General features: G+C 40.0%; 1 protein-coding gene across 9 annotated transcripts in view; it reads right to left on the bottom strand.

Moving 5' to 3' along the window:
• GTDC1 (glycosyltransferase like domain containing 1) overlaps nt 1-23183 on the bottom strand; it is a 170129-nt gene extending 146946 nt beyond the window's left edge. For all 9 annotated transcript variants that reach the window (XR_009487292.1, XM_059852520.1, XM_059852521.1 and 6 more), the window contains exons 1-3: nt 23049-23183; nt 13799-13916; nt 1268-1456 (exon numbers count right to left, since the gene is read on the bottom strand). The gene's annotated coding sequence lies outside the window, so the exon portion shown is untranslated. The remainder of the gene's footprint in view (nt 1-1267; nt 1457-13798; nt 13917-23048) is intronic.
• Between the last annotated feature and the right edge of the window lie 2058 nt (nt 23184-25241).

Below are 25241 nucleotides of genomic sequence, written 5' to 3'. Positions count from 1 at the left end.
GAGACAGAGACACTGCTCTCCCCACATGAGGCTGTTTTTCCCCAGCTCAGGACAGGGGTGTCCTACCTGTCCCCTTCCACCTGCTGACAAACACCAAAACACAACACTCCTTTATGGTTATGTGACTTTCAGCTCTGGGCAATTCATGAGGCTCCTTCTGTGCAAGAAGTAGCCTCAGAGGCACCACAGCTCTGACAAAATCCCCTGGTGAGAAAGCATTGTGGTGGTTGTAAGCAATTTGAGAAAGAAGGAAGGCCCTGGAGTTTGTTGCTTACTCCTATATCTCAAACTTAATTAAATTTGAAACGTGGCAGAAATTAGGACACAAACAAATAATTAAAACATTAATCATAAATGAATTCACAGCTTAAAAATATAGAGTCCTTGGCACAGATTTCATGTGAGTAGCTGAAAGTCTGTTACTTCCTGTAGCACCTACTCCTCTGGTAAATGCAGTACAGGTTGTCTGATGAATTCAGAAGTTACTGGAAAAGAAAGGGGAGAGGAGAAGGAATGGCACTGACACACCCTATGGCACACCAGCTTGTTTCCTTAAACAGCCCAGGCTTAGGGCAGTTTTAGAGTCACAGAAGTTATGTTGCAGTGTCATTTTAACTTGAAGATACAACCAAATTTATTAATTCTCAGTGTGAGGGAAATTAATTTTCCCCAGCAAAACTATAAAATACAATCTCATTTCACTGCTGACTACCATTAGTTTGAACATATGTTGATTTTTTGGGGGGGAGGCAGCACAGTGGTAAATAAATATATATCTGAATGGCCAAATATTTTTGGTCACCCCTTCCTATTTTGCTGTAGGTCCCAGCTGTCACTTAAGTCTGTCACTCTGTCACTCTTTTACAGCCACATGAAGCCAGTCTACTTGAAGTACAGGTGTAGCCCAATTGTTAGCAGACATACTTCATTCATGATCTTAACATCTCCCCTCTCTGCTTGCAACCACATGAATCCAGGCTTTGATTGAAAAGCAGAAAAAGAGAAATCAAACATGTTGCTAATTGTGTCTTGAAAGAAAGATTCCTTTAATTCCTTTAATACATTTAAAAAATGTAACCTTGTCAGAGTTACCATGTACTGAAGTACAATGTGAACCATGCCATCATTTCAGGTCAAGCAGAGAAAAAAAAATCATTAACAGACATCTAATAACACCAAGAATTCCAAACCATCAAGCCTCTCAAACAGGGAATTCTCTCCCCTTTTCCTCTAACAAACACATCATATTTATCAGAAGCATTATTACCTGCATTCATAACTGGCAGCAGTAAAATACCAGGTGGTGCTGCTTCAGAGCTCTTCACCAAAGCAGTCTGGGAATCTTGGCTATGGATCTCAGTGTTGAGCAGTATTTCTTCCAACCCATCTTATCTGCTTCAGTCCAATGGACAGATTTCAAAGTGTGATTTTCCTGAGTGTAGTAGCATTCTTCAATCTAAATAGAGTTGGGGGAAGAAAAGAAAAGAGAATTTGAGCTCATCTGGTCTAACTTTCCAACTGTTTTAGGCTAAGAAGAGCCTAAACATTGCCCAGATGGATTGCAGTCTCCCTATCCCTGTAAGTGCCCGAGACCAGCCCTAGATGGGGCTTGGAGCTCCCTGGTCTAGTGAAAGGAGTCCCTACCCATGGCAGGGGATTGGAACTGGATGACCTTTAAGGTCTCTTCCAAACCAAACCATTCTGTGATTTTGTGAAGAAGATCCATCCAAATACTGCCCAATACTACACCATACAAATATTTATCCAAATAACTTCCTTAGTCTAATCATGTCTGTGAAGACAGACCACACAGGAGATAAAGGCAAACAGGAGATCCCACAATCATGGACCTCCAGAGAGCAACCAGTCCAAACCCTCTGCCCAAACCAGAGAACAGTAGGGTCCCCAGGACCACCTCCAGTTCTGAGTATCTCCATAGATGGAGCTTCTGAGGGCAACTTGTTCCAGTGTCTGGCCACTCACAGAAAAAAAACTTCTCATTGTAACAGAATTTCCTCTATTTCAGTTTTTGCCCTTGAGCCCACTCATCTCAAGGCTGAACTGTCCCAGCTCTCTCTGCCTCCCCTTGTGTCACCCCTGACTCTCACAGTGGGGTTTCCCACCCTGGTTTTCTGGCCAAACTATAGCGTTCCTGTATTTTGATGACTAAACTATGTGACTAACTGCAGACATATTTCTCCAGCATGCTTTGCATCATCTGAAAAATAAAGCAACAAAAATTATATCACAATGAAATTGCTGATTAAGTGGGCCATGAACACATTGGGGAACCACAAGGTGTAGGCCTTTCTTATCTCATTAAAAGTCACACTTCAAGCAACAGGACATTTTTCATCTTTTCTGTCTCAGCTACATACAACCTAGGTTTTTATATCAAAATATTGCATTGCAAAGATTTAATGCTTCAAAAGAAATTAGTTAAATATAGCAATAAAGGCCAGACACACAATCCTATGGAAAAAAAAAAAAAAATCAGCTTTGTCTCACAAATCCTTCTATCACAAAACCATAGTGTCCAGCATTTATTTTTAGCTTTTAAGCTTTCACTGATGGAAGTCCAAGTTAACCTTTACTTTATTTTGTCCTGGACTAAATCCACTGTGACATCCTTTTTGCCCTTTTAAATACAGAAATTTCTTGGAAGGCTTCCAGTACTTTCAAATAAACACATTTACAAGATATGCAACAATTAACATGAGTGGCTCTAGAGGCTTCTGAGACAGCTCTGAAGTCCCTATGATGTGATGTCCAGATATGTTTATATAACTTTTTTTATTTAATAGTTACTTTCAGAAATCACTCCTTTACCATCCTTAGCAAAGTGGGTGGGAACTCTCTCCTCCAAACAACAAATTATATGGGAAAGGAGAAAAAATATGAAAAATGCAAAACAGCATTAAAAAGGCAAAAAAATTTGCATTAAAACAGTTCAAGTTTATACTTAATGATGTCTAAAGAGCAAGCTGACTTTGAGGAACACTGGAAATGACCATTTCACCCTGTAGCCGGTTGTGCTGGAGCCAGGGGACAACTGCACTAAAGATCAGAAGATTGTGATGTTTACGCACCTACAAGCTGACATCTGTCCACTTCTCAATCACAAGTCTCACTACATGTTTCTACTTATTTCTCAAAATTCAAAGGCTTATTACAATTTTACTTCAGTTTTCACAGAAGAACTTGAGATTCTCAACAGCAGCAAATTTGTGAGAGCTTCCAGTCAAAACACCCAAAGAGATAAAGCAGATACAGGATGAGAGGGTATTTTTCAAAACAAATACAAACTGGCAAAGTCTGAGGACTTTTAGTGTTGGATACTACGGGAACAAATTAAAATAGTTCCTCAATCACCTGCAATTATCTTCAAAAGTTTCTGGAAGTCAGAAAAGCTCACCAAAAAAAATGAAGTGCTAGCAGAGAGCTTGAACCCTAAAAAGAAGTTTAGCAATTAAGTTATAAATTAGGGATTCTTTATTATTATCTTGTTTAATGTCATTAAGCCAGGAATTATTCAAAAAGTTTCATCCTACCTGAAAACAAGGGATGAACAATTCTAAGGATCCCTTCCAGATAAAATTATGTATTTACTATATTATTGCAACCACAGTAAGATCAACACAGTTGTGTTGGAAATGGAAACAAGTAGATTAAAAGATGCTTCCACATCAGTGAAGCAGCACAGAGGTCCCAGACTGTTCCACGCTGAACCTCAGTGAGGAATAAAAATATTCAGAAGTAATTCTGACTAAATAACAGTCCCAATTCCCTACACAGGCTCTTGGGCAGAGAAGTTGCCCAGCCCAGTGTTTTAAAACACACGGATTTTTAAAAATTATATGGGAAGTAGTCAAATACTATTTTTCTTTAATAGCTACATACACACTGTGGCTCTTCAGCCAACTGGCAGAAACATTAAACCCCCAAACTTTTATCATTTTTACAACATGTAGAAGTTATTTTTTTCCTATTTCATGACTTTAAGAAGTACAACTAAACAGAGTACTACTGTAATTTTCTAATTATATTTTCACAAGTTTTTAATGTCATAATTTAAATTATGAACTCTTTATTTCAAGATGATTAATTAGAATATGTTCCATTTGGGGAACAAGAGTTCAATATCCCACTATCAATTAAACAAAATGCACTCCTTTAGCTTAAGATTAAAAACCAAAATGCAGCCAAAAAGTTTCTTCCTTGTATCTGTCAGATCACAAAAGCATCCAATACAGCAGGATAAGGTTGCCAGAAAACCCTAAGACTTTGAAAACTATATTATTTAGTGCAGTGGCTTAGCTCTGAAGCTGCACCAGAAATGACATCCAAGCTTTGGACAGTAAGCCTTTTTGCCAATGAATTTCTTGTAAAGTCAACAATTATAATTTATTCTGATCCTTTGTGTCATCATATTAGTAGTTATTTTTTCTGCAATCCCAGAGCAGCAACAAATAATGCCATAGAAGAGGACTGATATAATTACAGGCTGAAAAAGATAGGCCAGCACCCTTACACTCAAAACTACCCTCTGTGGCTCCTTCATACCCCATATGTTGCTAATAAAACTGTTTGAATCATACCTAGGAGACAGTTTTACTGATATTGTATCAGGTCCCTGGGTTCTTTGTATGAGATACGATGTCACCAGCACTATAACTATGCAAATTCTGTGATACAGGATCCCACTGGACACAATATTACATACGTAATTCGCAGTATGAACCTGGGCATTAACAATAATTCTAGTGTTATATAAATGAAACCACTATGTTTATTGAAAAGCTCACCACACAACAACAAAATCAAATTTAAAAAGCAATAAAGAGTAACTGACGTGCTCATAGTAAAGATGGAAACATTGGTATTTTTCCCCAAACAATGTAAATTTTGCTTTGTGTTCATGTGACAGTGCTTCACAGAAACTTTTGGCAGTGACACTAAGCAAACACAACCCCATCAACAACATTAATAAATTACTTTAAATAGGAACCTACAGAGTCCCACTTTTAGGAACGACCATGTGATATTCAGCAAGAATCACTGTATTCACATACAAATGGGATTTTCATCTTCTGCTACCAGTCATGGACTAAACGATAGAGACTAAGAATGGCAGCAGTGAGAAACCAACAGCTTGGGCATATCAACACACATCGTGCTGAAGCACCTCAGAAGAATCAGCTTGTGGTCAGGAAACACCTGTGCCCCAGTCCTGCATCAGATCTCTGTGTGACCTCAGGCAAACACGGCTTCATCCTGGCTGGCACCATGTCATGAAATACGGTCCCTCATCTTTCCTGCTTAGCTCTGTGGCCACTGCTTTATGCACAGCACATACACCTGCAAAAAGGCAGGGCAGAGATATTAAGATCAGTGTTGGAAGAGACAGGAAGGTTCAGTGAGAAACCTGACAGCACAGGGAGCTTGGTGTACATTCCCCTTATCCATGTTTCCAGTGGTCTCTTCCCTCCACTATTAATTTATTGGTTTGCTGCAGGTGAAGAGTGCTAGAGCTTATAAGGAGTCTATTTTTGAAAGAAATCAGAAAAAAAGGTAAGAGGCTGGCATGATAAAGTGAGTCTGGTAAAGAGCCAGACTGAAGAGACAAAAGGATGCTATTTTGCCAAGGTACCATGAGAATTAATAAATCAGCTCATTTTATAAGGTAAATTGTACAGTAAATCTGTATTGTAAATTGTCTAATACATATGGGAAAAGCCACAGCTCAGTAGTCCCTGGTAATATTTTTAATGGCCTCAAACACAGCTAGAAAACAAATGACACACAGCACAAGTACCTAAGGAGTCTCACTCTGAGAAGCTCCAACTTTAAATAACTGATGGAAGAAAAACAGAGCTGTAACCAGGCACTCAGAAAGGAAGATAAAGAACTGATTGAGTCCTGTCACTTGTGCGCTTCCACTACAGTGCCAGCTTAAGCAGTAACTTCTCAAATTTTCCACTAGTCTCTGTGCAATACAAAAACCATAACAGTTTTATTCTCTTTAAAAATCAATAAATAGCAGCTTAGGTGACATCTGACAAGGCAGAAAGCTCACAGTTCTTGCCATCAACATTCTGCCCTCTGGTATTGCTGCTACATTTTATCATCATGCAGTTGAGAGAGAAATATATACCTATTCCCAAAGTTTGAAAAAAACAACCCCCTCCTTCCCAAATATGGCCCAAAGCTGTTATGAAGCAACTTATTTTTAGCAAAAGCACTTATGCGCATACTTAATTTTAATTAATAGTCTCACTGACTTCAACATTTGCACAGCAAGGCAACTCCACGCTTCAATTAAAGCCTGCACAGAAATGCTGTGCTGATTCATGGCCAAAAGCATGACAGGAACATCATTATATAAAATGCTCATAAAATTAAAAAAAAAAAAATATAACAGGATCCTCACCTTTAAACAGAACATTAGACACCCCCTAAAACTCACAGCTTGAACAGAACTTGCAGGTTGCTGAATATGTGAATGCTCGGGATAAGATATATTCAGTGAAATTATTTCAGAGTAGGCAAAAGAATTCTGGAGAAGTATCATAAATGGAGACTACAGCAGGCCCAGGTCTCCAACCTTGGCATCTGCCATGGCTGGGGTTTCAAGACTGAGACATTCTTTACCAGGAAATAGGAGGCAGCTGCACCTTCACTTCTGATCTTTCTCCATTGTTCACACAGCAGATAAATGAATTTCTATCAATAACCAATTAATTATATCCAGACCAGTTCAATCAGAGATTACAGTGGGCATCTTCAGCAGATATTCATTTCCACAGAAGAGTCATTCTGCCTATTATTTCAAAATTAGATTTGTTATAGGTATATTATGACACCTAAGAAACACAAGCTTTATTTCCATTAATATATCATGAACTAATAATATCTATATAATATCATGAACTAATTTTTACTCATTAGGAAGAATCCTTAAAGAGAGTTGGAAACAATTTTTTAATTAAAATATTCTGGTCCTGTTTATAAGCAAAACTGTGGCACCTGATGATCTGTGACCCCCAGCTAAGAATTTTTAGAAGTTAAAGTGTAAAAGAACCAAAAGAGCAGAACAAAACTGCCCAGATGACAGAACTCAAGTAATAAATTGATAGAAAAGAACAGGTAGAAAAGAACACCTGAGCATTTTCCTACTGGAGCAATTTCTTCCCAGGACATCCACTTCTCTCCAGCTCAGCACTAGCCTTGCCAGCCTGCCCACACATGAGCTAAAATAAAGCCCAGCCAGACCTGCCTTGGCTCTGCAGAGCACCAGCTTGTGCATTTCCCCAACCGTTTCACACCTAATTTACAGAGTACATTTATCCATCCCTGTATTGCCGAGATCTAACCTGGGGAGTGACTAGAATCAGAATCACTTAATTGATTAACACTTAAGTGAGATGCAGAAAGCAAACAGAACACACTGGAAGACTTTCTGAAAATGCATTATTTTTATTCCGACTCCATTAAGCAGTCCAGCACTTTTGAAGGATTAATGAAAAAACTATCAAGAAATACTACAGAAGAGGAATGCTGAGTCTCAGGGAACATGCCAACACATGATGAAGTACAGACACCTCTCTGGTAGTAATGAGTCAAGCCAGGATATTCAAGAACTACAGGGACATGTGAACTTGCCCACTTGATCAGTCACAGAGTTTATTTGATTTTTTATGAAATAGCATTTTGATAATTCCTCCCTGAATCGCAGACAGCAGTACTCATCAATTTACAACAGTCATTCTCACAAAACTCACACTTTTTCCACACAGAAAAGTCTAAGTATCCAGAACTGAAAACATTCACCTTTAAATTAACATCAAAAAGCAGTCAATGAGGGTATGTATACACTTAAGGATTATTATTATTATCCTTGTGAAGCAGACAGTGTTTCATTTACAGCTGCTATTTTTTAAGCAGGAACTGAAGACAAGGAAGAACAGGAGTAAATAAGTTTCTAAACAAACAACTTACAGAGATGCTTTTTAACAGGACCACACAAAACATTCCCTAAAGTTGCATTTACAAGCCAAAGCTGACCTCAGGCACCACACTGAGTTTTGACGAGAACCTACATGGATACTTATCTTAATAATACTACAGGGGCAAATTTTACATAGGGGAGACTTGCTCTTGAACCAATGTTTTCCAATGTATTAGGCATAGAGAAGCTTTTTTTCTGCATCAAGAACCACACGTCACATTCCTTAATCTGTTTCTTTTCTTGACCAAATACACTGTGGACAACCTACAGAGGATGCCCCTCGGTCTTCCTCTTTGAGGTTCCCATCTGTAGTTTCCACTAACAATGAAAATACGTGGATTCTTTTTTCCCCTCAAAAATCTCAGTCACACACATACAAAAAAATTAAGTTATTAGAGACAATCAACAGTAAGAAGTTCTGATAGGAGTTTTTACTGATGTTAAATCAAGTGCCACTGAGCCCACACTAATGCAAAACCAGGGAGAGCTGAAGATGACAAGCAGCAGGAATAGCTGTGCAAGATGCGTAAGAATCTAGGAACAAATCTGGTGACAGGTCTAATTCAACACAAAAGGAAATAAACACTAACTCCACATTTACCAGGCCTTCCTAAATCTAATTATGCATAAAGAATATAAAAAGGAAGCTGAGATATAACTGTGTATCCCAACATCAGCCTCCACTGAGAAACTTCACTTGTGACCCTGAAACTTCTGCAGCTCCTCTCACAACAGGGACAACTTTAAGGTCATAATTCCGGGCAGGATCACTGCACAGGATGATGCAGGACTATTCACGTGGATCATACCCATCCAGACATTTTCTCCACATACTCCTGGACCTTTTCACCCACTCAGGAGTGAATAGGCAAAAGGAAGAGAGCTGGTCTGAAAAAATAATAATGGTCCACATCTCAAAACCCTAACTGTAAATCATCTCTCTCGTCATAATTAAATGAACCAAAAGTTTAATAAGACTGGACACATTTAATTCTTTGTACTCCGTAGATTAAAGAACAATTAAGAGGCTGGAAGCTGAAAAGTGGCTTAAGCTAAAGTTACACAATTGTGTGGACAAAATTCATTTGGCCACAGGAAAGCATTTACATATTTAATATAGCATATTTTAAATAGGTTTATATTGGCCTAAAAATAGCATCTTGAATAGATTATTACTGCAGTCAAATGCTTGTTTTATACCTGAGTAATGAGACCACCAAACATTAAAACCCCACATGCAGAATGTCCAGGCTCTTGACCATTTCTCTCTCTGCCTCAAACTCCAGGTTGCAGAGCTTTAGACCACCATATTCAATTAAATCAAATTCAGACTATAATTTTCTAATACTTTCTTTGCAATTAAATACAACACTGGCCAACGTTCACCAGGTTACAATGCTAAGCAATTCAAGAGATAACCACAACGATGAAAGTGTAATCTAATGCCCATTTGATTTATACAAACTATCACATATAAGCCTCATGCATCCATTTTAAGTCACTGGGAAGGATCATATTTTTCCTGATCTGAGTTAGTGTTTGGTCTGAACTTTTAGGCAGTTCATTTTTATTTGTTTGCATTAACCAGAATCAGTCTTCACACATAGAGGAAGATGCCTGGGGCTGCACAGTCCTCTGCAATCTCAGCAATCGGCCTGCTCATTCCGTGTGATAGTTATGCTGAAAAAAAATAAGATCAACCAAATTTCCAACTGCCCTAACAACTGTGGGGGAAACAGATCAGACTGTTCTTTACTTCTGAAGAAAGGGTCCCAAAAAGGTCATCCTTTCATATGAAATACAGATCATTGACACCGGATACACAACTATGGTGATGCTCACTTTTTGTTTGTATAACTGGGATTTGATTGTACCTATTCCAGGGTGTTCTATACTTTACATATATGGACTTTAAGGTCACTTTCAAACCATTTTATGATTCTAAAAATGCCCCAAATCTTTCATGTACTACTCCCTGGCTACAAATAAAGCTCAAAACCATAGAGAAATTATGATTTTTATTGACAACACAAGAGTTTTTTGTTGAGTAGAGAGGCTGAATGAAACCATTTTGCTTTCATGCAAACTCTCACATTGCGTGAGTTAGATGCAAACATAACATGTAACAGAACAACTGACTGCTCATTCCTAAAAGTGTCCAAATTCCAATCAGAATAAAATGATAGAATTCTCAAGTATCTGAAAATGGTAAAATTTAAATGGCAAGAATTCCTAGGTGAAACACCCACTTTAAGAAGTGCTTTAGCCTGATTTGCACTCACCTTTTTTCAGAGACTAACTGCAGAAACAGCACCCAAACAATTATAATTTGTGACCTTTTAACATAAATTATAATTTCTTAGGCTTATTCTTTTATATTCCATGCCATATTCTTCCAAATAAAAGCTGCCCAAAAATACTTTGCATGAAAAACTAAATGTTCCCAGTGACAACTCTGATCAAGTCACTCTTTGCACATGAACACTGAAAGATGCAACAACAGCAAGAACCACTAGTTATTCTTATAACTTCAAGACTAAACCCTAAATATAGTACGTTTTCAAATCCTCTTTCCTAAAATTCAAGTAATATGTTCATCGCTTTAACTGAAAGCTAACAAAGTACAACTTGTATTATGCTGCAGGCCATAAAGGGAATGTTCTTTATTTGAGTCATGGTTGGATGAGGATGAAAAGTAGTTTTTGAAAATTTACAACAGTTTTGACACTAGTGTGTGTTTATCGCTACAAGTTACCCCTCTCTATTTATCAGACTGACTCTAGACCTTTCACTACCTTCAAAAAGACAATTTTTATCAGTTCTTCATGTCCTTACAGCTAACCATAGGAAACTGCATAGAATACATAGAAAATCCATAAGAAAGAAGGACCCCATTGTCTGCTTCACTAAGGCAAAAGAGGCTGTGATTTAAAAGAACATTTAGTAATTCATTTGCCTTTAGCACAGCACTCAAGTGACATTTTGCTACCATTTACCTACCCTGAGTAAACATTCTGCTACATAAAAAATATTCCCAAGGAAAAGGAACTTAGAATTATTGGAAGCCCTTTCTCCTCCACCCTAAACTGACAAATCACCAGCACTGCCTCCAGTACTCCACATCAGAGAGTTGTATTTTGCTTGTGTATCCCATGAAAATCTTTATTTCTCTACCCCAAATAAACCTTTACTCAAAATAAAACAGTTCTTAATTTCTGGAGAGTATTTGGGAGGCTTGGTTTCATACGAACAGGTGGTGCTTACCTGCCTGTGGCAGCCCTTGTTAGTTTTGTAAATTGAGACATTGGGTTTACAGTTGGAAAAATGAACTCTCAATTATGGAACAATTTCAAAACCTAATCTTCCAAATTTGACTTTCTGAAAGATGAATTACGAGCCTTCGTGTCAGTCCTTACTGACTGCACCAAGATGCAAATACAGGTCTACAACATGACTACGTTATTTATTGCAGGGCAAACACCAGCCTGCAGGAATCATCCCTGACATCAGACTCTGCAGGTGCCTCCAGGAGCCACCACGACTACCAGGAATTTTTTTAACAGAACCTCAAAGGGCAAGAAGAGCCTACAACTGATTCTGGAGCTTCCCAAATGATCCAGGATGGTAAAGCAGAGGTAGAAATGTAGATAGTCTGCTACAACATGCAACAAAGTCTAGCAGGAGCAAACAGAACCCTAACCTTTCTGCAAGGTGCCACAGTTCCAACTTACAGGTAAGGCAGCAGACAAACAACTGCTGCTGTTTTCAAAGACTTGAGACTTAAAGGCTTGGCTAGCAAAAGATTTTCTGCCCCTTTTTTATCAGATACCATTTTCTGTGGGATAACACAAAAAACTTCCAATTTAGGTGATTCTTCAAAGGACTTCAAGGAGCACCTGGAGATCTTGCAAAATCCTAGACAGTAACATCAGGGCATGAAACACCTATGCTGCAATAAGATCACCTCAAACTAGATGTCCCAGCTTAAACATACAATTAATTTTTTTGCACATGTGTACAAAGACTTCATGTGCTTACATGAGAACTCAGCAAATTAAAGCTAAGATGACATGAGCTACAACACAGCATTTTTCTACCTACGAGGAACAATCAAACCAGTGTTTCTGTAACTTCTTTTCCCACAATTTAAAAGGGTTTCTGTACACCTTCTTTGTGAAATAAGCTGAATAATAATTACCTCATCACAACATTTAGCAAGCACTTGTCACCATGCACCGCTGACAAAGAAGAACCACAAAAACTTTTACTCTCAAAGCAAGACAGTAGCAAAGGCTTAGTCACTTCTTCACATAACAGAAGTTTGCGGAGCAGTTTACCAAAAAATCAAGACATATTATTTCTCAAAGCAAAATAACACACTGCACTTGGAAGACGTGTGCTCTCCATACTAAACAACACCTGTTACATACCTGAAGGGGTTTCTTGAGCAAGCCAAGTCTCCCCAGGTGGTAATTACACTGATCAAATCATGCCCACACATGTTGTAAAAATGGAAAGCAAGAAGTAAAGGTAGTCTTAATGGATCAACAGCTTCTTCTGATTTCATGCAGCACACAAAAAGAATAAACATGGAAAACTCTGGTGATGCGTTAAGGCAATTCTTACACCCAAACAATTTGATAATGTAACATTGCGTACCAAGCCAGTTTTTTTTCCTAAATAATGATCTAAACAGAATACTAGTCAATTCACCAAAAGATATCAAAGATATCCCTTTATTACAAATGATCTAAGCATCCCCCTTGAGGCTATGGCTATCAGAAAGCATTTAGTTGGCTCTCCAGCCAATAATTTTGAGATCTGTTTTATTATGAAACTGTAACACATTTTCAATAACTTTTAGCTTTGCTATACAGAGCAACAAATAATTTCCCAGAACCCTTTGGAAAATCTGACACACAAAATGATTCTCTAGTCAACTTGTGTATTATTAAGCTGAAAAAAAAACCCCATATATCGGCTCATTTGATCACTGGAGAGAATGGCAAAGTATTGGGAGCTTCAGGACAGATGGACGAACTTCAGGTCATATAAAACACTACCAAGGCTGTATTTGAAGAAAAATGTGAAAGTTTGTGAAAGCGCCCCGGGTGAAAATACTTTGTGTTGCTAAGAAACATCATCCCTGATGATGGATGAATTAAATTGTCTCAGTTAGCAGCCAACTCCAGGCATCCCTCGTTTATTAGGAGAATGTTTTCTCATACTTGTAATTTATTTCAACAGCTACATACAAATAAAAAGCCCTACCTTAAAATGAAACTGAGAATTTCAAACTTGCATAATTAATGCTACAAAACAGAATAGAGCTTACATCTTGAACAGAATTTAATAACTAACATTTAACAATGTAAAGTCTAAAAATGAATATTAATACATCCAGACTATTAAGAACTTATTTTAGGATTGTCTGCAGTGAAATACACTGTTCAACTCCCAAAATTACTCTATGTACAAACCAGTGAAGTACAAAACTCTTGAAATATTTCTAAGCACCAAACATTATCAATATTCAGGTAATCAAATTTTAAACATCACTGAGAGAAAAGCATATTCATTTGTCATGTATTGTTATGATGACAAAACCAAAAATTATGCATGAAAAATTATGCAAACCACCTGCTTTGGTCACATGAATATTGTCTTAATGTTTCATCTAGTTACTTTTTTAATGACTTACTGTTTCTCCTGCAGGACAGACTGGTGAACTTAGGGCAGTGAATTTTTGCTTTTCTGAAGGGTTTGCTGTTGAACCCCCACAGATCATACCTGCTTTGCCTGCTGTGCACTGCATTCAGTGAGGTCCCTTCAAAGGTACAGATGGAACAGGGGAAGGCCTCCAGCTTCTCTCTTCCCACCAGCTGCACATCAGGCCAGAGGAGCTCACCTGAAAGGAGAAAGAACAGCAAGCACATCTCACCTGGCACAGCCTCCAGAGCAGGACACAGCAACAGAAGAGAAGCACAGCAGGTGGGGAGCCCCAATATAAGAACAGTCCCAAGGTCAAGAAGTAGCCCCAAGATTGCTGCTCAGAGATGAGGCAAAGGGCAGGGCTTCCTTCACAACCCAAAGAGGAATACGCACAATTTTATGCCACCCAGAAACCAACACAGTTGTTGCACTGAAAACAAACCAAATGCAAAGACCCATCTTCCAAGAACACAGTTGGCAAAGGGGAGAGTCATTAAAGAAAATGAATTTTCATTTGTCTGATGCCAAGGCTTTGGAGTTTTTCTTCCTAGTTACTAGATAGTGTTCTGATGGAGATTTCAAGTTAGAAATCCCAAATTTTAGGCCTACAGAGTCCAATTTAGGAAAAAAGGTGGAAAACCCTCTATAAACTGTTCTTTGGATCACACCACAGCTTCCAAGTCAGAAATTACCACACACAGTTACATGCCAGTAATGTACTCAGCTAGTCAATACACAGAGGCAGCCACAGAGGCTCTTCATCCCAAATAACCCCACCACGGAGCAGAGTTACCACTGGAGAGCCCGAGGAGAAGTATTTAACAATGATACCAATTTGGCTGCGCAAGAGGAGATGTGTTTCCTGTGGGCCTAATAAGGAAGAGCTTTACAATCTGAGCAGAAGCCTTTCAAAGCCTCAGAGGACATGTCTTATCTGCACCACTTCTGCTCCTGGAATCCCAGAAATCCTGAAGACAGAAGGCAGATCAGACTGCAGCTTTCCTAGGCACAGATGTTGCAATCACATCTGCCTTAACTCTAAGCCACAGTCCTTGTGTCTTCCCAACTCTGTCAGCATCTCTTAGTTGCTTTGGTTTTGGAAATGCCAGGGCAGAGGATAAAATAAGTGTTTTTCATCACATCAGGTGTAGTAAAAGACCAACACAAAAGAAAAACATCTGCAGATTATAGTCCAAGCAAGTAGCAATGAAGAAAAGGTTTTGAAGCAGAGTGTGTTTCTTCCCCTTCTCCCTTGTCTATATGTTTCAGAAAATAACATTTCAAATCTTGAGATCTGATTGATCAAAGTTTTTTGGGGGATTTTATTTGTCCCATTTCAGATTGCTCAATAAAAGACAGACACAGAGAGAAAGAACCAAGACCAGCAATGGCTCCAAAGACAGTGAGGGAATCAGAGCACAACACAACCCTTCTGTGCACCAGCTCCAAAGGCTGGGTCTGCAACAAAGTACAGGTTGCAGGACTCTGACTATAATAAGCTTCCTCTTGGCATTTTATAAATAATCCTGCATTTTAGTGCAGGATTATTTCATGTTTTCATTTATTACTTGATAGACAATATAGTTGCAAAATTTGGTAGTTACCTGGGAAATGCTGCAAGCATTCTGAGAAACAGAGTTAGAACTGAGAAAAGTGGAACTAAGGGATTAATAGCAAAACTGAAACTGGGGTTTTAATACTGAACACCAAAACTGAAAAATAATTCCATTTTATAATAATGATAGGAGCATCATATGAAAAAGTTGGTAAGATTTATTCTGTTCATCACTGGTCCTAAGGCTGTACATTACACTCAGGTTTTAATACAAATGTATAAAACTAGCTCAAAAGAAAACCTAAACAATCTGGGAGAGTTAAATACTGAATACAAAAAAAAAAAAAAAAAGTAAAGAAAGATAAGACAAGCTTCAAATTAGGTTAACAGCAGCTGCAAGAATCATGCCCCACTACTGCAATATCCACTGCAGAAAAAAATAAAGAAAAAAAGCTTTACAGGTTAGGAAAAAAAATAGAATAGTATTAGAGGAAATATGCTACCTCTAGGGATAGTTAAACAAGGCATCAGGTTGTGGAGGGGTTACACAAATCTCCACTGATTGTTTTTAAGACCTGGTAAGAAGAACACCTCAGGAATGGCCCATACATCTCTCTCTGGCCTGACACTGAACTACACACTCACACATCCAGTGCAGGGCCTCGGCACAGAGCGATGACCTCCCGAGATCCCCGTTTTCTTTCCTAAACTTAAAGGCTGCACGAGTTTAGGCTCCTGCCAGGCAACTCAGCAGGTGACCTGACTGCTCCTTAGAGCTCCGAGCAGGCTTTTGATATCTCTCTTTTCTAAATAGCCCAGGCAGGCTGTGATTGACAATTTTCTCTCACATGAAGCATGCTACCTTAAATGTGGAGTACTCAGAATGATCCACTAGGGAAATATAGTCAAAGTACAGAGAAGGCAATGGCAACTGATCCCAGGAATCCAGTCCTGGAAAGGAAATCACAACTGCCAAACTGGGCAAGGAGGCACATCCCATTAGTACCTAGAAATACAGAGAATTATATTTTCCTTTCTAGCACCTCCAATAAATAAGTCTTAATAAAAAGAAGTATTTAACAAAGTACTTAGAGAAATAAGGAGGGAAGGTTTGACGTTCCTAAGCTTATTTTCACAGCGGTATGAAAGGAAATGAGGTAGAGTCAGAGCTAATTCTCCTTATATAATTTCACATGGAATGATTAGTTCTGCCCCAACAGTAACAGCTTTCCAGAGGGTCCTACTTGTCGCCAAGATTGCATACAGATGCTCTAAGTGTAGCTTCCTTATTCTCCACTGACAACCAACTTAAAAGACCAATATAATATTCATTTTACTACAGAATGAAATTCACAGCATGAATAGTAAAATAATGTCAGAACTACCATGAAACTGCAGTGGCATGTTGGAGGCTGTGACTTTTAAAAGTTTAATCACAAAATGCATTCATAGAGAGAAGCAGAGCAGCTTTGTGCTTCAGCCATATCCCCTTGGCACTGAGGATGTGCAAGAGCTGTGCCTGGACAAGGAGAGGGCAAAGGCACAGAGGAGCCTTCCGTGTCACATGCCCTGCTGAATATTTTCCTTTAGAAGGCAAGTTTCAATCATTACTGGGCTAATGCCCCCCTCTCTTAAGCCTGATTAGGACAGACATTCCACATGCTGAAGGTGCTAGAATTCCTAAGTCACCTGGGTCGCTTCTGGGTGAAATACCAATTACTGGGAATTCATCTCAACAAGGCCCACAAAAAGAAAGCCCTGAAAGACACCCCTCAGCCCAACGGTGAATATATCACACGGATAATCCTAAAACTCCTCGCAAAAAAAAAAAAAACTTGTAATAGGTATTAGTACTCTTATAAAGCACTGCAGTGCTTTGTGTTTAATCCTTGAATAGACACTAGTAGAAAAGCCATACTCAATTCCAAAATTTCTACTGCAAATTCCAGCTCAGCTGCTATTATTCCTGGCTTTTAAGGGATATATATATTTCAAATATACATAATAGTAAATTTAACTATCAATGAAAAATTTAAGTCACATGCCAAAACAGCATGCAAAATAATAGCATACAAACTTTAAATGTGTGTATTTTGCAGTTTTTAGCACAACCATTTGTTTTACAAAAGACCTACAGATTAAATACAAAATACACTATTAGTTTTAGGCACAAGAACAACCAATTTTTTATGCCTTGCCCGAAATAATGACTAATTAGGCCAGCACCACCCTGCAGTCATTTCCATAAATCTTGCCTTTACATTTAAATCACAACAAGAAGAAAACTGACTTAACAACAACAAGAGCATATTTCTCATTAAAGTTTTCTTAAAGCAAGATCAGGACAAGAAATTATTCTGTAAAGACAACAGTCTGATATTATTGTTTATTTGGAGAACTTTAACTCAGACCAAACAAAAAGTTGCACTCAGAAATTTGCTCTATTAAACTACAATCAGCCAGGGAAAACTTTAAACTGGGAAATGATAAAACACAATTTCACAGGATCTTGATGGATTTCCTATACAGCACAGACATCTCACAGCATATTCCTTGTGTAAACCTTGAAAAGAACCAGAACACAAAAGATGCAATATGTTCAACTACCTGTTGAATTTTTGGTTTTGGACATATTTGTATGTAAAGTAAATATTAAAGCAGAAAGATACACAGGAAATACAATTCAAATAAAATGAGGAGCTGTACTTCAATTAAGATTTTTGTTTAAAAATTACGGGAATTATGGTGCTTCTGAGAAAGCACTTTTTAAATGATACATACTAGGCAAGATACTTATAAAAACACTTTATTTTAATAATGCAACAGACACTTTATTTCTATTTTACTTACAAAGGTGTCACCTGGTAAATAAACACCAATAAAACAGAATCAAGATTTATATAGTTACATATTCCACAAAAAGGTTATTAACACACAACTCTGAGGGTTAGCTTTTTTCCCTACCCCAAAACTGATTGGAAAGAACATGAAAAAGTGGCATGTTTCTCTAAGAGGTGGTCTAGAAATAGAGTTAAGCCACACCACCGCTGCTCTGGCTAATCATCCATTCTGAGTTTTAAGCATTCCCAACCATTTCCTTTTGCATGTACACACAAAGGTTTGTGATATTCTGCAAGTTCTTCAGTACAATGGCTTTAAAACAGGTCTGTTTCTAATATGTGTATTTTATTAAGCTTTAGGAGGATTAACCAAGATTCTCAGTTCTTGAGGAAAATAAGGCATGGCAACAGCAAGGTCTCCAGCCTTCATTCCAACACACTAGACTCTTGAATCCTGCCAGGGTGAGTCATGCCCAACATGGGACATGGATCCCATCCCAAGAAGGAATAAAACACTGCATCATATTAAATCTGCATCCAATTACTTAGGTGTGAACTCAAAGGGTGTGTTTTTATCTCAATGACAGCTTCTAAAAATGACTGTGAAAGAAATCTTGCACTCTGGATGGTGTTTTATCCATCAAGACCATGACCACCACACATTTTCAGATGCCAGAGGCATGGCCAAAGTGATCTTCTTAAGAACCACTGTTGCACCTCCAAGAAGAAAGCATTCCCATGGTATTTAGGGCAACTTCATACTTTTACTACTGAGCATCAGTAACACAGACAACCTGCTGCACAAACAGGGAATGACTGCCCAAAAATAATCTTGGAAAACAGCATGTGGAGCCACACTGGTACACTGCTGTAGAGCCACAATATATACAGCTGTTTTGAGATGCAAAACTAATTAAATTCCTCTTTTTTCGGTCACCCTAACATTTTTTTCACAACAATTCAGCAAATTACATATGTAATACATTTTGAACATTTGATTATATGCAAATCTAAACACACACAAATATTTAAATCAAAGTTGCTTATCCAAGATCTACTTACTTCGGGATTTATGTATCACAACTGTTTGTGTTCTTTTCTTTGACCCTAAAAAAATAATTAATCAGGGGAAAAAATACAAATCACCCTTAGTGCCTGGCCTTGCCTGTTTTCCTCCAAATTCTGCATTTCATCATTAGTGTTACATATTTCACTGTTAATTTTAGACATTCCTCCAGTTCTCATTTGGACATCAAAGAGCTACTCATACTCAAAATACCAGCAACTTAAAATACTGGCTTCCCTACTTATGGTCATTTATAACTTGAAAAGATCTTTGATTTCTTGCCTACAGGAAACACTGCCGATCAAAAATAAAACATATATATGCTCCCATGAATTCCTATAGATGGGGTCCAGGATTTAGGATAATGGACTGGAGACATGGTTTTCAGATTTACATTTCCTACTCTGCCTGGCGCTTCACACGTTTATTTTTACTTTCACATCTCACATGCAGCAATATGGCCAGCTAAGGTGCACGTTTAAGACATCCATTGATATAAATCCATGGAGAAGTGAAATTCACACCAGGTTCTGTGTCCTTGCAGCATTCAGGCCCCTCTTCCTCACCGATAACTGCTCCACTTACGGATGGCTGGGGGCAGCCCAGGGCTGGCTCCCCACAGCCCCTTGTTAACAATTCTGCCACCAAAGATTAAAGTGATTCTCCTGCTTTACAAACTCAGTAGAGAACATTTCTCACATACAAATGGGGGGGGGGGGGAAATGGTAGCCAGCTTTTTTTCTTTTCTGAAATGCCTGCTGTATGAGTTCCTAACAGACTTGAGTTTATATTTAGAGTTTGCTCTTCACTTCTGCAATGTTTTTAAAATTAAAAATAATAGTGCATTACACAACTAATTCCAAACAATGAGAGACTCGCTATGTTCAAGTCAGCAAGCCATTTGCTTTGGTTTTCTTACTACTCCCACTGCAAAACAGCTCATGTCTCAAGCAGTGGAACAATCAACATTAAGATGCTGTTCTTCATACTGGTATCATGAAATAGAATCATTAAACAGCTCAGGTTGGAAGGAAACTTAAAGATCATTTTATTCCAAGTCCCTGCCATGGGCACAGACATCTCTCTGCTAGACCAGGTTGCTCCAAGCCCTATCCAGCCTACCTTGAACACTTACCACTACTATAACCAAGAATAACTCTCATACCGCTAGAAATTTTTAGTGTATTTCCCTACAACAGAACACAATTCTCTTCACACAGGATGGTATATGTTACATTTGTGAACCCAACTTTTACAGAAACAGCAGTTACCTTTTTGTTTTTTAACCAGGTAACATCTCAAGTCTATGCACAAGACAATTGGAACAGCTAATCCAAGCCAGTATTCCACATTAAGTATTTGCTCAACAGCAGCAGGAGAAATGCCTTAACCCCCGTGGCTCTCCCAGGCTGGACTATATGGGATTGTTCTGAATAAGCATATTCTGATCTTGTAAAGAAAAACAACGAGATGAATTGATATTTAATTTCTTTTCTGTAGTTATATTCCACCTTACAGACAGTAAGAACTGAAATACAGCAAATGGTGCCAGAACTACTTGCCCTCTCTATGTCAGGAAGTGCTTGGCGTTATCACGGCTTCCAACAACCATTCAGATTTTGCACAAGGAGCTGATTCCAGGAGCCCCGAGTGAAGGAAAGTACACTAAACATGTGCTGTTTTGATGATAAAATCATCTGCTTAGACACTTCCACCAGTACAGGACATTGGTCAGAGACCACAAAACTTCACCGCTTTGATCAAAACAGAAAGTAAGAAACTCAATGCTGTAAATTGGGACAGAGGCCTAAAATGCTCAAGGCATGTGGCTCTGAGCTACGGGCTCAAAGCTCTCTGCAGTCACAGAGTGCAGAAAACATTTATAAAAAGCTAAACCAGGAACTTTTTGTTTTCATATTCTCAAATTTTATTGAGCAGAAATGTTTGAGGATCGTTTATTGCTTTTACCGGCCACTCTAAAATGGGCCTCCAGCCAGCTAGGTCTTTAAAATATGTCTATATCTCTGGTTTTAAAACAACATTAAGGAAGTTGTATAATTTTTACACTGGAGTCTGAGTGACTTAGCAGTAAAAGCGACAGGTTTCAGCTGTAACACAGGCACTTGGAAAGCTACGGGCACCACTTTTGCAACAGCACCTGTTGCAGTTGGTATTGACACTGATGCAGGAATCCACAAGGGTTAACAGGTGTTTAACGCATGGCACATCCCAGGAGACTCAAATTCAGGTGTACCAGAAATCAAACTGCATTTCATCAGCTGAGGGAGGAATTCAGTGCTCTGTAAAGTACCAACACCCTGAGCTGAGCAGAGTTTTCGGGCTGGGCTCCACCTTCACTATCATTCATTAAAGAGGGAAATTGACCAGAAAGTTTGTAAGCAAGTCAATTACAAAACATACTTGTGTATTGCTACAGTAGTAAACACCAAGGTGTTTACACTATATTGAGAATAACCTTCACTTTCTTATATATACATAAACTTAAAAAAAAACTGGACTGATTTAAAATCCTAATCTCCCCTTAACTGATCTGCGCAAACTGGACTCAAAGTATTTAAACTAACTATAGTACACCTGGACTTTCAAGAAAGGAGAAAAAAGACAAGGCAAGGATACACTTGATATGAGGCCTTGAAAGCCTCAATTAAAATTCAATATTGTACTTTGTATAGAGGCTTTTTACATAAAACCCTGTCATGGTTAAGATTTAAGGTTAACCAGGTTAATAGAATCCAATAAAATAGTTCTATTGAATTATGCCAAGCCATTGTTATAACCCCCACTGAAATCTGCTATTTGACTTTACCTAAGAGCTCAACTCTGAATCATAAATTAAGCCTCAAACTGTTTCCCATATTCCTTAAAAAAACAAAGTACATGCTTTTGCACCTTTAAAGGTTTCTCTCCTCTAGTCTGCTACTCCAGTCATGTGTTAAAAGATTTGTGCAGACCTGCCAAGTCCCATTCATCCCAGACACACTTTCCTAAAGTTGGGATGTGTTTACAAAGTATATTTAAGCAGCTCCTCTGCTGCAAAGTGTTCTGTTCCAGGGCATACTTAGCTTATAATAATAAAGCCGATTTCCTAAAATCCACACGTTTCGTACAAGTAGTGTTTTTAATGTTTCTGTTTGCCTCCTTCTAAAAACCTTGATGGAATGCCAAAGCTAAGGGTCCAATCATTCCGGATAGCTTCACCAGCAGAACTGCTCAAACGTATAAACATTTTAATTTTGCTACTTGGAACCAAACCGGGTTCAGATTCTGCCGCTCCCTTTAACTGCTCACAAAAAGCAGCCCCTGCCCTGCACACCTTGCGTGCCGAAACAAAAGGGCAGAAGAAAAGAGCGTCGGTACGGAGCAGCCTCCCCACGGGCACTGCGACCGCCCGGGCCCGGCGGTGGCTGCGGCGCGGGGCCCCCGCGGGCCCAGGCCAGGCCAGGCCGCGCTGCCCGCCCGCCGAGGGCCCGCCCGCTCCGGGAAGGGGCCGGGGCAGCCGCGGCCGCTGCCCGCGCTCCGGGCCTCGCCGGCAGCCATGTTAGAGCGGCGGGAGGCGGCCCCGCGGCTCCCGGGGAGCGGCCCCTGCCCGCCCGCGGCGCTCCGGGGCACGGCGGGGCCGGGCTCCCCGCCCAGCCGCGGGCCGCAGGTGCCGGGAGCCGCGGCGGGCGGAGCCGGCTGCTCTGCTCCCCTCGGTTCCTCTCGGCTCCCCCCGCCCAGCGCGGCGGGGCTCGCCCGGACTCCTCTCCGCCGCCGGTCCTGCAGCCGAGCGCCCGCCCCGCTGACCCCTTCCCTCCCTCCCGGCTGGCGCGGGCGGCCCCGCTCTCACCCCACCCCGAGGGCGCTCACCTCCTCCTCCTCCTCTTCCTCCTCCTCCTCACTCCCTCCTGGAGACCGTCGGCACCGACGCGCCGGCGTCCCGGCCCCTCCCTCAGCTCAGCGCCGGCCCCCCCTTCCGCCCCGCCGCCCGGGGACCCTCCCTGCCCGCGGGGACAGCGGGACGGGCCCCGGGGGCTTCGCCGGGGAGAGCCCGGCTGCCGGAGCGGGGCATGGGCAGGAGGAGCCCAGGGAGAAGTGATGGAACGGGAAATAAATAAACCGCGCGAGGAAAGCGACGAGCCCCTTCGCAAGAGTTTTGGGAGCGGGGAGGGGTGGGAGGAATAAGTAACAAGGAGTTATGCACCAGGTGGGCTAAACAGAAACAATTAGAAAGAAGATGGTTTTTTGGGAGAAGCAGCTGAAAAGAGTGACAATCAGGGCTGTTGCCAGTTAGATGTGAGTAGGAGGTGTGTGTTCTCTCGGTAACTCAAGACTTCTCAGGTATTGCAGCTCCTGGGAGAGGCTGAGCAGGTGTTATCTTAGAATCATCATAGATTCGTAAAATGGTTTGGAGGGATCTTAAAGACTTCCTTGTTCCAACATGCTGCTATGGCCAGGAACACCTTCTACTAGACAGGGTTGCTCTAAGCACCATCCAGCCTGGCCTTGAACACTTCTAGGGATGGGGCAGTCACAACTTCCCTGGGCAACTTGTTCCAGTGCCTCACCACCTTCCCAATAAAGATTTTTTTCCTAATATATAATATAAACCTGTTTTCTTTGATTTTGAACCTGTTCCCCCTTATCCTGTCACAGCATGGTGGTCTTGTCCCATTTTTCCTGTAAGTTCCCTTCAGACGTTGGAAGGGCACAACGAAACCACCCTGAAGCCTTCTCTTTTCCAGGCTGGACAATCCCAATTCCCTCAGCTCTGTGTCACTGGAGAGGTGCTCCATCTCTCTGATCAACCCTGTTGCCTCCTTTGCAGGTGTAATTGTCACAGGCAAGTGTACCAACCCTCTTTTTGCCCACACTGAGTAACAAACCTTCCCAGCAAAGCTATTTCAGAGGAGAAATGTTTTGTCACACTGGCTCACTTTAGCGTGGTGTTATCTCTGGTATGTAGACAGAAACTTTTTTTTTTTTTTAATAGGAAGTCAAAATGAGTAACACCTAATGGAGTGACAAAGCAGAATTTCCAAAGAGTACAGCTGTGAGAAACACCAACACCAGTAACTTGAGGAATTATGTATTTTTTTTCCCTGCTCTGGCTAGTCAGTGATTATGAAAGGGTGACGTGAAGGCTGATTTGCATGAGAAATACCCTTAGGATAATGCAGTGTTTAGTTTCCCAAGTTCTTAGGTTCAAAAATCCTGGTAAAGTTGCTTTCCACTGTCCTGCACCTCTGAATTGCTGACACTGCAAAGCTGTGGAAATGTGAAAATGTCACAAAGGAGGCAGTTCTTCATAGGTTTTACCTAGGCACAAGCGATGAGACCTGAAAATCTTTTAATATTTATCATGCACATTATAAATAATTTTATAAGGTTGTGTCTTTCAGACAGGGTGACAGATGAGGAGGCCTCCAGTCCAGCTGAATAATTTGCCCCTGGCATATGTTGGAACGCAGACAAACAGGATGTTTTATCCCCAATTTATGGATAGAAAAATTGAGGCAAGGAAGTGAAGGCATTTATTTTCCAAGTGTAGAAGTGCTCATTTGTAAGCAGGCAATTTAGGCCTGGACTTTTTTTTTCCCCCTTTTTCTTGAGGAAAAGGACCATGTATATACAGTTCCCATTGAAACTACACTTGAGGCACCCAAGCAGAAAGTCTTTGGCCATACTCTTTTGGGGTCCTGCAGCCCTAATCCCATGTTCTAATTGGCCAGTAATCTGTGGACAGATATTGTAACAGTTCCTTTTGAATATTTTTCTACTTCTCACTCATTTGCATACTAATGGCATAAAAATAGGCACTTCCTGCCAGTAATTAGTTGGAGCCCAGAATTTAAAGAAAGAAAAACACCACAGCATTATGGTAGATGGATGGTACTGAGGAAGCTGCAAAAAAGAGTCACTTCTCTGGTGCTCAGAAGTGCCTTTAATTTAGATTTCAAGGCTGGCAACTCTGTTACCTCTGTGTGACAGGGATTAACTGTTTGCTTGGCCTAATAACTTTGCCTCTAATGAGCCCCTCTAACTTTTTTCATGGCAAATCAC

Source organism: Haemorhous mexicanus, chromosome 8 (genome assembly GCF_027477595.1).
Source record: "Haemorhous mexicanus isolate bHaeMex1 chromosome 8, bHaeMex1.pri, whole genome shotgun sequence".
Taxonomy (NCBI): Eukaryota; Metazoa; Chordata; class Aves; order Passeriformes; family Fringillidae; genus Haemorhous; species Haemorhous mexicanus.
The sequence above is the reverse complement of the archived record's forward strand: the minus strand, read 5'-3'. Positions and strand labels throughout refer to the sequence as shown.